Source organism: Desmodus rotundus, chromosome 3, assembly GCF_022682495.2.
Source record: "Desmodus rotundus isolate HL8 chromosome 3, HLdesRot8A.1, whole genome shotgun sequence".
In the NCBI taxonomy this organism is placed as follows: Eukaryota; Metazoa; Chordata; class Mammalia; order Chiroptera; family Phyllostomidae; genus Desmodus; species Desmodus rotundus.
Window position 1 is genome coordinate 72,168,136 of NC_071389.1, and position 17,143 is coordinate 72,185,278.

The 17,143-nt window shown below is 38.9% G+C and overlaps 1 long non-coding RNA gene and 1 pseudogene across 2 annotated transcripts in view; one reads left to right on the top strand and one right to left on the bottom strand.

Annotated features, from left to right (window-relative positions):
* LOC128780469 (uncharacterized) overlaps positions 1 to 17,143 on the bottom strand; it is a 346,265-nt gene that overhangs the window by 313,002 nt on the left and 16,120 nt on the right. The gene's annotated exons all lie outside the window — the stretch shown is intronic.
* Positions 7,376 to 8,354, top strand: LOC112309223 (small ribosomal subunit protein eS24 pseudogene; annotated as a pseudogene).

Below are 17,143 nucleotides of genomic sequence, written 5' to 3' on the forward strand. Positions count from 1 at the left end.
TAAAACATATAAGGGGAAAAAGTGAAATATAGCAATTTTGAAATAGTAAGGGTTTTATACTACCAAAGAGAGAATCCATGAACAAAAAGATTAATCAATCTGAGGAAATAAAATTATTAAAAAATCTATACCAGAGAATACCATGAGCTGAATTTAAAAACATGTAGGGAAAATTGTTGCTAACAAAGTGATACTGTCCTAAATATACGGGGTATGTACAATTAATAATGGAAGGAATGTACGAATAGAAAAATGTACAAAGGACACATCTCATAATTGAAAGACTAATGTAGTAATAAATAAGAAAAAATGTTTAAGCTCAATGGTAATCAGAGAAATGCAAATTGAAGTAATTTAATGCCATTTTTCATCATAAAACTGGCCCCCAAAGTTACAGAACTATTCAGAGTTGAGGGCACAGAAGAAAAACAAGCATTTGCATACTCAGGTTATGGGAGTGCAAAAAAGTGATAACATTTGGATCGAGTGCTACAAAAATACATGCTCATTAACCCAGCTAGACAATCGTAGGCATTTGCTTTAAGGAAGTGGGCAAGGTGTACACGAAGACAGAGCTATCAGGCTCCTCCTTACAGCATTACCTACACAGTAACAATTTAAGAACAAATACACAAAAAAATGCCCTACATTTTCAACAAGAAGGAACTAAATAATTAAATTTTTGCCACTAATGGCTACATGATGTAGTACTAAATGACCACTAAAAATCATTTACAAAAAATGTCTAGTGTGTTGGGACAATGTTCGCAGTGGACTGTAACGTCTATGCACATATAGTTAATGTGACTGAGTACCTGCAGCTATCAACTATAGCTCGTCCAGATGAGCGGGTTATCAGTGCTATTTATTGTTTTTATTAGATTTCTCTTAAATTTCCTAATCTTTCACAATTAACAGTATTAATTTTCCAAAAGATTAATCTCCTAATGGGCATTAAAATATACTAATATATTAAAATATGACAATATACTAATACTTAAAATGTGAACAGTTGATAAAATTTTCACATGAACATACTTAGTATTTGGCAGGGGCGGTGGGCAGTGTGAGGTGAAAAGTCAAACCCAGAGCAATCTCTTTTTCTTCCTCCCTATAACTTTCAAAACTTTTTATAATGAAAAATGTCAAGCACAAACAAAAGTAGAAAGAAAAGTGAAATAAACTAACAATGACCCATTGCCCAGCTTCAGCATTCATCCACTTGTACTCCCCATCTTGGGAGCAAATCCCAGGTATCACATCACTCATTTTCATAAATATTTCAGTATGTATCTCTAAAAGATAGCACTTGTTTTTTAAACATTAGCAAAATAACATTATTATACAACAATAATTAATAATAATCTCTCAATATCCTGAAATATCCAGCTAGTGTTCAAATTATCCCAACTGTCTCCCTAAATGTTTTGTCTTATTTTAACGTATTCAAATCAGAAACCAAATAGGGTCTATATATTTCTGTAAATTTTCAGTGTGTAAGTTTTAATCTATAGGTTTCCCCCTCCACCTCTCTTTTGTCCCCTTTGCATTTCTCTGTTGAAATAATCCAGGAGGTTGATGGCGCTGTAGAATCTACATTAGTCAGGACCGGAAGCGTGGTCAGTTCCGGTTTGCTTTTTGACAGCTCTGCCAAATGGTGGTATTGTATACTTCCAGTAATCACCTAATGTCTCTCTTTTTGTGCTCTTAACGGCTATTGATAATTATTGCCCAGACACATAATTCATCACAGAGGGCAAAAAAAACACTGTGATCCTATCACTCCTTATCATGTGTTAGCTGGAACACTTCTACAGAGAATCTTCCCTTCCTGTGCTACTCAGTTGCTTTGAGAAATTGTACAGCAAAGTGAGGAGAAATACTCGATTTTTTCCCTTTATTTTTGCAAAATAATGAGCATAGGGCGATCCTTAAAAAGTGCAAATCTGATCAGGCACTCCTATACCTCCCCATGCAACCTTTAAAATGCAAATCATTGCTCTTAAAGAATGGCATCTTCACCGATGCCTGGTAGGCCACAGATGGCCTAACTGTGACCTGCCTTCCCAGGCTTACCTTTTCTGGAAATCCCTGTGGCCCAGCACACCATGTCCCCTCCTACCACAAAGCCTTTGCACAGGCCATTTTCTCGGCTTGAGTTGCTTTCCAGTCTGCCCCACCTCCTACCTCCAGTGAGTTCCTGTTCATTCTTTAGATCTCAAGTGCTACTTTCTTTGGAAAGCCCTCCAAGCCCCCAAAACTGGGCCAGGCTCATTTGTATTCAGGCTTCTTTGATTCAAAACATTTATCTCGATTGGTAACTAAATACCACTTTGTGTGATTGCTTAATTATTGCCTACTCCTTACCTCACAACTCTAAGCCTACTGGAGCAGTTGGCTTGTCTGTTTTGGGCTGCACGGACCCAGCCCCAGTGCCTAGCTCTGTGTCAGGCACCTTACAGGTCTTCAGTAATTACATGTGGAAAGAAAGAATGAATGAATGGGTTTGGTTTTTGATGTTATTTACTTATCCTCATTCATTTACTGACCAGAACACCTAACTCTGTTGGGCATCATGCCAGGTGCCAGGAGTTTTGGACTGATCACAATCCGGTCGAGGAAACAGACAAGACAGTGTTTACAATTCAATCACACAGGGGAGTAAACACTGAGTGCGAGCTGAACACCTGGGCAGATGTGACGACAGGACACATTTAAATTAAAGCCGCATTGCTGCCAGGTAAGAGGCAGTATTAGATTGCCTTTTAAACACAGCTGGATCCAACTGAATGAGGACAGAGGGCCCAGAATGGTTATTTTAAAAAGACATTTAGTTCGGCTCATTAAGACACATTTCTCTTACCATAATGCAAAGGTCTAAAGCTTGTGCCCACAACATGAGTTCCACGAAGCAACTGATGATAGAATTATCTGGCTATAAATATACAACACAGATTAAGACCTTGAAACAAGTGGAATGCCAAAAGGGATATTTTTTAAACTATTGCCTTCACAAGGATAGAGAAAAATATATAATGAATTTTCTCAGTGATTTAGACCAAATATAATTGCTGAGTCGCTATTAGGAGCATAAAACATATTGTAAATCATCAACACAAGCTACTGGGTATAACAAATCATTTCATTAGCATAGATATTCTTCTTGTAGAAATCTAGCTCCACTGGAATTTAGAGTTATGATTACAGAGCTCTGGTTAAATCATTTAAAAGTTGGTCTTCTATAATCTGTTCCTTCCACAATACTTAGGACCTTCAGGGTGGGGATGCCTTATGTATCTTTATATCCTCCATGCTTATCCAACTACCTGACACAGAGTAAGAGCTCAGCAACCATACAATAGATGAATGAGTGGTTTCAGGTGGAAAACTTCTAAATAATGTAGAAAAGGTGGTGGATATAAATAGGGTGATCATAAATTTATTGCCCAACTGGGTCCATAAATTTATTGTCCAAACTTATGAGAGTGAATAAAGATTCTGTTTTTAAATATAAACCTAGACTGCCCAAGCAAATCAACCACTTTACCTTAGCAATAAAAAACCAAAATGTGCAAAAAGATCAATCCATTATCTACTTAAGACTTAGAAGAGTTTGGGGAACATGAGAGATGTTTCAGTGGCCATCATTACTTCAAACAACTTCACAAATGGAGATATTTGAATGGTCAAAACAGATAAAAAGATATTCAAAATCACTTGTCATCAGGGAAGTTTAACATAAAATCACAACTGGATCCCACTACTGACCCAGGAGAATGGCTAAACTAAAAATTGAGGATAGTATCAAGTATTAGCAAAGCTACGGTAACAAGCAGAGCTCTCCTTCATTGATGGAAGTGTAAATTGGTACGAGCACTTCGAGAAAATGGTTTGACAGGATCTACTGAAGGTTAATATGTGCTGAGACCCAGCAACTCTGTCTCACAAAAGAAATACATACATATGTTCAACAAGAGACATTTATAAAAACGTTCATAGCAGCACTTTGAAGTGGAAATGACCCAATGTCCACCAGCCGTAGAATGGATAACACAGTGTGGTGTATCCAAACCATTGAAAACTATACAGCAATGAAAATAAAGAAACTACTGCTATACTTAGCAACACGGCTGAATCTCACACACAATGTTGAGCAAAAGAAGCCACACACAATAAAGTACATGGTGTATGATTCCATTTATATTAATAAAAAACAATATAAAACTTCTATCTCTGGTAATAAAAGTCTGGACAATAGTTACCCTTGGGAGGAATGGTAATTTATTTTTTTAAAGAATTTATTTATTTATTTTTATAGAGAGAGGAAGGGAAGGAGAAAGACTGGGAAACATCAATGTGTGGTTGCCTGTCACGCACCTCCCACTGGAGACCCGGCCTGCAACCCAGGCATGTGCCCTGACTGGGAATCAAACCGACAACCCTTTGGTTCTCAGGCCAGCACTCAATCCGCTGAGCCACACCAGCCAGGGCAGCAATGGTAATTTAGAGGCACAAAAGGGGAACTATCAACATTCTTCACCTAAAGAGTTTACTTTGTGATAATTCATTAAATTGTATAAATAAGATCAGTGTGCTTTTCTTATGTATTTTCTACTTAACAAAATCTATGAAAAAATATACCCAAGACATGATATTCTCATGCCTTTTTTTCTCCCAAGAATTCTTAATTCAGCAGACATACTGAAAAAAAAAAAATCCGTTGATCTCAGAACTATCTGAAAGGGCTCATATGATGGGTATTCAATAAATGTTTGATGAAGATGATGTTCTTTAAATAAGGACTCACCCAACATCATTTTCCCTTTAAATATTCTTTCCTAGTTTACTCACTGTTTTATTCACTATCAGACCAATAAAGTGTACCAGAAAATAAAAAGTGATAAGTCGCCCATTGATAAATGCTATGATAGAATTTTAAAATTTGTTGAGAAACCCCAAAAGCAATTTTCAGGTCATTAGCACTGGAGAGTTGAACAAGAAACTTCAAAACCCTGAAAATTCTGACTTCTTGGGTACTTACTGGAAAGAGCAGTGGGAAGAAATGCTTAAGAAGTCTGAGTGTCGGAAGTGCAACCGGTTGTGTCCCCCAGACTCACAGGCTGAGGTCCTAACTCCCAGTGCCCCATAATGTGGCCGCATTTGGAGAGAGGGCCTTTCAGAAGGTAATTACATTAAAATGAAGTCATTAGTGGGTTCTAATCCAATGTGGCTGGTGTTCGTATAGAAAGAAGATATTTGGACACTCACACGCAAAGATGACATGAAAAGACATGGAGAGAAGATGACCACCTACAAGCCAAAGAGAGGGGCACTGAATAGATCTTCCTTTATAGCCTTCAGAAGAAACCAACCCTGCCAACACCCTGATCTTGGATTTCCAGCTTCCAGAGTGTGAGAGCATAAATTTCCACTGTTTGAGCCACCAATTTGTGGTGCTTTGTTATAGTGGTCCTAGCAAAAAATACACCTTTCACTGCAGAAAGTTCTGGAACATCAATACACTTATTCATGAGTTGCTGTAAATACATCATGTCATGTGTGGGTCTCCGAGTGTAAGCCTCTCTAAGGCAGGGGCTGCATCTACATAATTTATCTCTTCCATTTATCAGCCATCTCCTGGACTTAAATGCTCAATACTTCTTTTCCTTTTCTTTTTTATTTTTGGTTTGTTTGAAACACTAATTTATATTCCTCTCTTAAGACCTACTTTTGTTTCATTCTTTCTTTGCATCTGTGTGACCCAGAAAGCATAGAAACGAAAAAAAGTCCTCCTGTTTCTAAAAACAATGGGTGTGAGAAGAGCCTGTCATGCAAACACAAAGAAAACATCCTTCCAGAAGATAAATGAATAGGGGTTTTACCTTCCTACTAAAAAGAGAAACTGAAAAGGGGAAAAAAGTTACAAAGACAGAAATAAAAGGGTTATACCAGGAAGTAAAGTGCTGCAATGAGGAATATTGAAGCTCTAATTTAACCTTTCACAAACATTTATCTGCACAGTAGGGCAAAGATCCCAGCCCCACTGTGAGCATCCCTGGTCTTCCGGTTCCACTTTTACCACAGGAAACGCAGCAAAGCTTTCCTAAAATATACATCTGGTCATGCACAGTACAGAATTAATTCAACTGCACCTGTAGCAAACCTTCCAGAAATAATTTACAATAATTTGTCAGGATTAACCTTTTGATAAAACATAAATTTGTCTAAATTTAAAACACTTTAAGAGGTGCAGAGGTCCATTTTTATTATACAAACGCTGTATCAGCAAGTTGATGGAGGCAAAAAATACCGATGCTCAGAATAGCAACTACTCTGTTGGACTTCGTCTTTAGTGCCATAAAACAGAAGCCCGGCATTTCGGCATGGAAGAAGTGATTCACAACTGCATCCTCCTTGGTTAGTCCTAGAAATGTCAAGCCCTCTAATTAAGGAGGGATGCTTGCAGCTACACACACTCAGTGCGCAGTGGCAAAGAAGTCTACATCGCAGCATTTTAAAATGTGTGCAGACATATGTTTTTAATATTCAGTAGCCACCATCTGCAGAATTAGAGGACAGAAGACATTCCTAGAGGCCATCCACTATAACAGAAGAATCCAAATTGCCTAGGGGATAAAAGCTTTCAGTGTTGGAAGCAGTTAATAATGTACACTCACTTTCAAACAGTGACCCAATCGCCCACATTCATGGGGGCCTCTCTTGCAAGTGAGGACAATCACCATATTATTGTAAAATAATATAGGGGTAAAATCACCACATTATTCTGGGTACTTGCTTGCACAGACTTAACTTTGATGATGTGTTTTTTATTAAATTATGTATAGCCAAGTATTAATCAAAATTAATCCAGGGCTCCTGCTACAGAATTTCTATTTCAGGAACACCGACTGTCTAAGCCAGACTACAGAGTCTCACAGTGAGTGCTAAGAATTGTCTTGTGGAAACCAGGATCTTCCTAAAGGCAATACTGTGCCTTATGGTGGCCCTTCTTTGCCTGCAATGAACCCTAATAATTAATGGAGTTTGAGTGCTTTGCTTTTACTCCATGCAGTGGTAACTATAAAAACTTGAGTGTATTGGAATACATTTAATATTACACAGTGTTCAACATTTGTAAACCCTTTTACTGCAAGTCTCCAGCGCTCAAAAGGTAGGTACCTGACCAGTTTTTCCATGATAAAATGCAGAAGAACCAAGCCTTTCAGGGAAATTTCAACTCTAGTAATCAGAAATATTCTTAAAACTGATTCCAACTCCAGGTTTGGCCACGCCCCAGCTGCCCAGGATCCTTTCATATGTTGATATGATTGGGCAATGTAGAGGGGCCCTCTTTTCCTCCCTGGCTGCTTAAATATTGGCTGCCGTCACAAACAACCCAGTAACTATCCAAACCAGGAAGCTCATGAGTGACACACTACTTCAGTGGAAACAAGTGATTGTTGACGTCCTTCATCCCGGGAAGGCAACAGTACCTAAGACAGAAACTGAGGAAAAGCTAGGCAAAATGTATAAGATCACATCAGATGTCATCTTTGTATTTGGATTCAGAACCCATTTTGGTGGTGTCAAGGCAGCTGGCTTTGGCCCTAACCAGTGTGGCTCAGTTGGTTGGAGCATCATCCTGTAAACTGAAAAGTCGTGGGTTCAATTCCTGGTCAGGGCACATACTTAGGTTGTGGGTTCAGTCTCCAGTCTGGAGCATGTACAAGAGAGTGCTGATCAATGTTTCTCTCTCACATCAGTGTTTCTCTCCCGCCTTGTTCCCTTTTTCCCCTCTCTCTAAAATCAATGAGCATGTCCTCGTGTGAGGAAAAAATAATTAAAAAATAATATATATTTTTTTGAAAAAAAGAAAACTAGCTTTGGCATGAATTTATGAGTCCTTGGATTCTGCAAAGAAAAATGAACCCAAACATAGACTTGCAAGACATGGCCTGTATGAGAAGACCTCAAGAAAGCAGTGAAAGGAACATAAGAAGAGAATGAAGAAAGTCAGGGGCCCTCGCTCATTTGGCTCAGTTGGTTGGAGCGTCCTCCTGTAAACCGAAAGGTCCTGAGTGAGTTCGATTCTTGGGCAGGACACATGCCTAGGTTGCAGGTTTGGTTCCCAGTCTGGTGCATAGGAGAGGCAACCAATCGATGCTTCTCTCTCACATCAAGGTTTCTCTTCCTCTCTCTCTCCCCCTTCCCTTCTCTCTGAAAGCAATAAGCATGTTCTTGGGTGAGAGGAGAAGAGAGGAGAGGAGAGGAGAAGAGAGGAGAGGAGAGGAGAGGAGAGGAAGGGAAGGGGGACTGCAAAGGCCAATTTTGGAGACTGGAAAATAGAAGAATAAAAATTCTTCTGTGAATTGATGTGGTAATTGTGTAGATTTTTCACGAGAGGATACATAAACTAACAACTAAAAAAATAACCAATTCCACCTTCCCTTGGATGATCACCCAAATCATAAAAGCAAAAAGGGACACAGTCTGCACAGTAGAGTAAGGCTTTATCTCAAGCCCTGTAACTCCCCCGTTAGGGAAATCTCTCAGCTATGGTGCAAAGAACCACTCTCTCCGCTCTCACAATCCAAGAATCTGTCCAGGATGAACCATCTCTGACAGTATCAAGCCATGTTAATAACATCAACTGAAATGCTTCCACAATTCATAGTCAGTAAGTAAATTGGCCCTTGCCTCATGGCAAAGAAAAATATTTGAAATCTGTGTTGAACCTATTTATCTACCCTATCAAATCATCAGGGCTTTTGAATCAAGTAAAGACTGATGTCCTGGACTCCATACTCACAGTTATTGTTGAGAATAAAGCTCACTTAAATTATGACATACACCAAGTATCCCTAAGTATTCAACATCATCATGTAGTATAAAAAGTGAATCTTCAATCCTGGGTCAGTAATCACAAATGAAAACAACAAAAGCCTTCTAGAAAAGTAATTGAGATACAGTTTCTCATTATCATAGGGGAAATTATCCCAGGATTTCCTGCTAACACACCAGTTGATCAATATTTCATACAATAAATATTTACTAAGTTTGAAAATGTTGTGTAGACCTACCTCATGTTCCTTTGGTGATAAGAAGTGTTTCATCAAACAATCAAGAGCTTAGGCCCTAAGAGGAAAATTACTCTACTCCCAACTATTGTCCTGACAAAGCTGAAACAAGAGTTTAAAAAACAGTCTCATGATGGAAAAACGGTTTACACTTACTCGGTTTCTTTTTTTTAATGTTGTTTCATATACCATTTATTTTTTGTACTACCTAGTCTTAGTAGCTAAATACTAAGCATACAAACAAACCTGAATAAACAGCAGACAATACCCACCCACCCATTCCACTTTCTTCTCTTTTAATATTTTTTATTTTTTTTGAATTTATTGGGGTCACACTGGTTAATAAATTTATATAGGTTTCAGGTGTACAATTCTATTATACACCATCTGCATATTGTATTGTTCACCACTCCAAGCCTGCTGGGTTTCTTTACAAACAAACTTAATGAAACACCAGATTTGGGCGTAGAGAAAAACAAATACTTCTATTTTCAAGTTACTCCCTCTTTTCTTCTTTATTCTTTTCCCTCCAAATAAACGACTTCATTTTTCTTAAGCTAGACATGATATCTATAGCTTTGTATCTGCTTCCTGACTAAGAGAAGCACTGCAAGTCATTATTTTATTTCCACAGGAGGGGAAGTGTGCACCCATCTCATCCACCCCTTCAACATCACAGGAATACAACTTGTTCCAGAAGTTTTGCATAGAGGGCTCACCTTCACTGCACATTCTACACAAGATAAAGTGCAGTGAAAATCAGACAGACTTCACCCTCCCTCAGAGAACAGCTTCCAACGTTTTCATTACGGTGTAATATGTCAAAGAAAAGATCAGAAAAGATGTCCAATGCCCTTAACCTCCCAGCAAAAGGGACCCTCAGACTGATGTCCCTCAAACAAAATGCATTAGGCTTGCCGATATTCACCTACTCAAAAATCAGCCAAGTACATGGTTTTTACAACCAGCGATTCAGAGAAATGGGAAACCACTGCATTCATAGTGATATAGACTCGCTATCATTAATATTCAAATATTTTCCCAGCAACGTTTTTAAAGAAAGTCTAGGAGTGGCTCCACTTTCTCCATTTAAATGAATGTTTATTTCAACTAAACAGTTATCTGTGTAATGCAAGAATAAAGAAAAACTATAAGGGCCAGTTTTGTGTATATTTTTTAATTTACATAGGATGAAAACAAAAAAAACAATTCTATTAATTTATGTGAAAAGATAATGTTTAACAATGGTAGGTTGTTTTTACTAAGGTATTTTAGAGCTCTGGCTTTTAAAAAAAGTTTTAATCCCCACCCAGGGATATGTTCATTGATTTTATAGAGAAAGAAAGGAGAAAGAAACAGAGAGAAACATCGATCTGTTGCCTCCTTCCCTATTGCTCCATCTGGGGATCGAACTCTCAACCTATGCATGTGCACTGATCAGAGATCAAGCCCACGACCTTTTGGTATACTGGATGATGCTCCAACCAACAGAGCTACCTGGTCAGGGCTTTAGAGCTCTGTTTTCAACCACAGAGTTAATTATTTTCCAAAGTCCAGCTGCGTGGGGGTGCCAAAATTTGATACTACTCAAAAAAAGGTATTTGTAAAAATGGAAAATAGAAGAATTTTAATCAACACCAGCCTCAATAATTACAATATTCTCACTAAGTCTGTCAGGATTTTCTCAAGTATTGCTGAAATTATAAACTCTTCCCTTGATAAGTATTTGGCCACCAACAATTCAGGGAGGATAAAACACCACTTAATTATTACTGAAAGCAATAGCAAACTGACTGCGGATTCCCAAGAACAGACTTCTGGTGGTCACCCACCTTTAATACAAAGATCACCACTATTCTTAGAATCAATGACCAGATTTCCATAAAGGTACTTAAGCTATACAAAATTTCTCAGCAAATGTAAGAGAAAGTCTATTTATATAACAATTTATATCAAACAATTTACATCACACACACACACACAAAAACCCCAAGTATTTGAACAAGCTTAGACAAGCTTTGGTACAATACTGAAAGAAATTTTACCTAATATCTCCAGTGATTTCTTCACAGCTACTCTGCTTTGCAAGAACTTTTCTTTTTCTTTTGTTTAAATTTTATTTATTGATTTTTAGAGAGAGGAAGAGGTTGATTGTTGTACGTGCCCTGACCAGAGATCCAACGTGCAACCTTGGAGGATCGGACGACACTCTAAGCAACTGAGCTGCTTGGCCAGGGCGCCAGTGATTTCCTATTGTTTATTTCACCCTTACCCAAAGCGAGGTAAAGACACAGTGGCTAAGAACATCCCCCTATCATCAATGTCATATTCCCCAAATGGATAAAATCAGCAGAGGGTGAAGGAGGCCTTCGGTAGAATGAACAGTCTAGATGTATCTGTAATCAATTATCTATCATGATCACCTTTCCCCACTAGATCACAGATGCTGGCTTGATATTGATCTATGTTTAATGGAAATGCATTAATAGAATCTGCAAATTCAGTTCATTAGTGCAAGAAAGTTAACTAACGGTCTCCCAAGTTTTCCTACATGTAAATGCCAGGCTTGTATTTCTTGACACCTTCCACAGCCCCCTGTACAGGGCCTACCTGGAGCAGGCCATGCTTGAACCAATTAAAAGAAAAAAAAAAGTCAATTGTCTTGTTTTCATCAAATAATCGCATCAAAGTTCTTGCCACGATGGGGAGTTGACTTTGGGGGTAAAAAAAAAATATTATGAAAAGATTAGCCAATATAGGAGAGAAATCAGTCACTTTTTCTGGAGTGTTTGGTGCAAAAGAAAATACTAAATAAGAACTAATTCCAGCTAACAAGGATAACTAAATGTTTCAGCATTAAACCTTTGCAAAGGTTATTGCTATGCATTGAGGCAAATACCCCATTTTATAGGAGAGGAAGCTGAGGCTTCAGAGAAGGTAAGTAACTTGCCCCACAATAGCACAGGAGAACACCTAAATCTCAGACTAATGGAAGCTTGGTCATAGACCCTACATATCTCTAAGTGATGAATTTTTATTTTATAAATTTTGTTTCAGTTACGTAGCTGATATGATTTTTGTATCAGCTCATTGACAGGACTCTACATGTATTCCACTCAACAGCTTATGAAATCCAAATTTTACATCTAGTTAGCAAGAGTAATGTTTTAAAATAGGGGCGTCCAGATGGCATAAACATGCGCTATCCAATATGGTAGCCCCTAGCCACATGCAGCTTTTGAGCACTTGAAATGAGGCTAGGTCAAATCGGATGTACTCTAAGTATAAAATACACACAGGATTTTAAAGACCAAAGAATGCAAAATATCTCATTAATAATTCTTATTCTGATTACATGTTGCAATTATATTTTAATATTTTGAGTTAAATAAATCACTGAACTCATTTAATGTGACTATTCGGAAATTAAAAGTTACATAGGTGGCTTCCTTTTGTGGCTCGCATTGTGTTTCTCGGGACAGCACTGAATAAACTGTTCAGAATACTCCCTGTGCCCATCTTCACCGCAAGACGAGCTGTAACACTGATGTATGCCCAGGACACCTAAATTGCTGGTTAAGGCTTTGCTGACATCAAAACTTGTGGATTTTTATCATTATTCAATTATTAATTCATTTGGTCAAATAATTATTTATTGAGCAATTGCTATGTCTCAGGTAAAATAATACAATGTCTGGTATATGGGCCTGTCTCTAGGGAATTTTATAGTGAACCTTTTAGATAAGGTCCCAATCACACCACTTAATACTTTGGTGATAAGGCTTTAACTGTCAGTAGGAAAACCTACAGATGCTCCTCTATCTCCAATGGGGTTACATCCCAATAAGCCCACAGTAACCTGAAAAATCACAAATCAAAATGTATTTAATACACCTCCACAAACATGCTGAGAACACTTACATTTGGGCAGTGATCCTGAGTTTCGTCTCAACAGTAACCGCCATCCTCTTCTGCTCACCAGAAGCAGGAGACGCAAATGGGCATTTTGTAGACGTGATGGGATGTGAAAACACAGAACACAATATCCAAAAAATGCTGGCAACATAGTGGAGTACCAGTTGTACGGCCTCTGAAAGTGTATCAATTTTGCACCAATCATAAAGTCAAATAGCCTTAGATCAAACCAGTGTAAGTCAGGGATAAATGGCATCTTTGGAGCATATTTAAAATATGGCAGAGAGAGCAGGGGATGGCGCAAACAACAATCCAAGAATTTCATTAATTGGACATATGAGGTGGGTTGTCTTAAAGCTAACACTGTTTAATGTCAATTTCAACCTCAGTCAAAAGATAAGGTAATCGTGCAAATACAAGTTCAATTTAATGGGGGAAAAGGGTCTCTTCCAAATCTAATTCTTACCCCACCCACCTACATTACCAAGGCGGAGATGAACTGTAATTTCAATTTAGCCATACACCTGCAAATATTTGCTATACTCTTCTTCCTAAAAACAGTGAAAGTAACTAAATCTTGCAAATTCTAGTAGTGTATTAGCATTTCTATGGGACATCAGGCAATGGAATAAGCGCTTTAAAAATCAATCTCACAGTAACTACATATAGAAACTGACACCCATGCTCTGTATGTCAACAAAAACAAAATCATCATATTAGCCACAATGCTGCATGGTGTGTAACATCCCTTTCCTTTTTTCATTAGTTTAATAAAACCAGGAAAATGTCCTAGCAATTTATTTTAACTCCTACTTGCTTTACAATGTACCTGACATCCTAGAGGAATGGCCTAGAAGACACTTAATCTCCCTGCAGGAGAAGAACAAATCCTCCATAAGAAATGCCACAATATTGGAAAGAATAGTGCTCACCACCAGGCCAGTCTACTGAGCCCTGATTCCAGGTTGTTTTATGGAGTTGCTCTATATGTAAAAACAAACTGTTTATATTTCCTACAGAACATGATTCTGCAGTTCCCATTCTGCTAGTCCGAGCAAATGCACTAAGGGTTCTGCTTGAGTAAGAACCAAACTCATAGTTTCAAAATTATATTTCATGGAAGATTTGAGCAGAAGACACTCTGTGTGTGATCCAGAAATCCCACAACACTGTCATTTAGAAACTGTCAGTGCGAAAGAAAAGCGGCAAGGTAGTGCCTAATTAAGATGTCAAACCATTGCCCGGAATGACTCACTTTTCTTGTTCTGCTAGATAAAGTCTTCTTGGTGGTATTATTAATATTCCAGCATAGCAGAGGAATTGTTACATTAAAAGGTGGCGTAAATCCAAGCTTCAAGATGCAATAAACTCATGAGAGACTAAGCCTCGGGGGCATTAATTTCTTCTTTCACAAATGAATACCCAGATCTTGCTGGTCTCACTTCTCTTCCAATAAAATTTTAAATAACAAATCTTCAGGCTCTGAGTTGCTGAACTAGTGAAGAAATCATCTGGAGTACTCCAGCCTTTGAGGGCCTGCTATGTGCAGAACTCTGCAGACTGAGAACAGGACAAATATAGAGGAGACCTTGACCGGCCCTCAGAGGGTATACAACCTGTGTTAGTGTCCGAGGGCTGCTGTAACAAATCATCACAAACTCCACAGCTTACAACAACAGAAACTCATTGTCTCAGGATCTGGAGCCCAGATGTCCAAAGTCAAGGTGTTGACATGCAACGTGCCCCTCAGAGGCTCTGGGAAAGAACCCATTCTTTGTCCTTCTAGCTTGTGGTGGCTGCTGGTGTTCCTTGGCACATGGCCACATCACTCCAATCTCCATCACCATCTTCACATAGGGATGATCCCCTTCTGCCTCCCTCTTATAAGGACACTTGTGATTGGATTTAGGGCCCACCTACAGAACCCAGGATAATTTCCCTGGGTCAAGATCCTTAATCACACCTGCAGAGACCATTTTCCTTATATGGTAACATTTACAGTGTTCACATATTAGGACCTAATTTCTTTGGGGTGTCATTATCCAGCCCATAGACACCTAGCCTCCTCCGAGAGGCAGAGCGACGACCATGGATGAAACTGGAAAGACTGAAAACCAGCGAAGCTGCATAAGTAGGTGCTAAACTGTGCAGCATCAAAAAACGTTCAGTGTGAGTTCAGCGAATGGGGTCCATGTTCCCTAAGCTGGGATGGCTTTCCTGGGCCTGGATGAGGCTCTCTTATCTTCTCGCAGATGTTCTCAAATGATTTTGTGAGCTTCCAAAGGGCCATTCTCAGCCAAGTGTTTGTCATTCTGTCTGCTCTTAATGGTCTCCTGCCTACATCACCTTTCTCGCACGGCAATTCCTTCACATTTCTGTTCCATGCTCTCATAATCGTGTCACTTTGTTGTTGCTCCTTTTGTTTTTATTGTTTTTGTCATTGTTTGTCTTGGGCCAGTCTTTTCAGGGATGATGGGAGCAACTACCTTATATGTGGTGAGAGACACAGAAAGGTTTCTGCTGCCCCAAATTATTACCCTGCTGGCCACATATAATGTCTAAGATCCCTCACATTTCTCCTTTGGACTAAAGCCCGCCATTTAAATTCAAATATTATTCTGTACTGGATATACGTGAAATTGTGAAGTTACCGAGTCTTCATGAACGAAATCCTGTCATTATTTCCAAAACAAATGTCTGTCCAAAGATTAATCCCATGGAGTTTGTTAATGAATGTTCTGTGAGTTTCAAAAAAAAACAAAAATAAAACTAAAAAATAAAAAAACAGAGGGGACGATGATTTCATATTCAAGAAGTTAAAAAAAGAAGAACAAGAAGAAACTGTGACCACTAGACATCGCAGGGCACTTACAAGGCCTGATGAGTCTCCAAAAGGGACATGAGCTCAGTGTGCCGAGTTCCCCAAATGTATTTACACACAGAAACTTCTCTTCCTCTTAGGCTACCTGATGGCAGGAACCATGTCCATTTTGTTTAACTTTGTATCCCCAACACCCAGTCCAGTCCAGACATGTAACGGGTACTCATGATATCTGAATGAGTGAGTATGTGGTGGATGCACAGTGGATAGGTGGATGGATGGATGGATGGATGGATGGATGGATGAATGGGTGGATGGGTGGGTGGATGGAACAGTGTCTTGAAAGCCTCAATGGCTCTGGTAGACCATTAAAAAGAAAGAGGACAAAAGGAAGGAGAGAACATGGCAATGGGAGGAAACAGGATTGAGAGGATGGGAACTACAGACAGTAGCAGTCAAATGTCCTGTATTTGACAATTGAGCTCAGGGCCAGTTCTCAGCAATGGGTCGGTATTAGAGAATATTTGCAGATCTCTTATGCCGCATCTGTGATGGAGAGGCAGTGCTATGGACTGAATGTGTGTCTCCCCCAAAATCCACATGTTGAAGCCCTAATCTCCAACATGATTATATTTGTAGGGAGAGCCTTTGGGAGGTAATTGGGCTTGAATGAGATTATTACGGTAAAATCCCCATGATGGGGTTGGTGCCCTTAGAAGAGGATGAAGAGACCAGATCTCTTTTTCTCTTTCTATCAAAAGAGGGTACAGCATGAAGGCAGCCATCTGCACACCATGAAGAGGGAGGGCCCTTACCAGACAATTTGCCCACACTTTAATACTGGACTTCCCAGCCTCCAGAACTGTGAGAAATGCTTGTTGTTTAAGCCACACAGTCTGCAATGGTTTGTTATAGCAGCTCAAGCAGATCAAGATGGGCAGCATGGCAGTGTTGGGGTCAGACACAGCTGGTCCAACTGCCAGCTCTACCCTTAACAGCTTCCATTTCTTCACCTACAAAATGTGCATAACAGTGTCTACTTTATGGGGTTGTTGAGAGGTTTAGAGATCATTTCCTTGAAGACTCATAAATAGGAATCTTTGAAGTTTCTTTTACACATACTTTTATCTCCTGAAAGCTTTGCAAAGTGCTGTATAGAATCATGTGGCTTAGAAATACTACTTAATTGATGTATTGCTCCCTATAAGTGTTTCTTTCCTCCCTTCCTTTATTCTTTCCTTCCTTTCTCCTGTTTCTACTAGGTAAAAGAGATACATAGTTCAAAGTTCTACAGACACACAGGAGAATACCATGAAAATTCTCTCTTTAC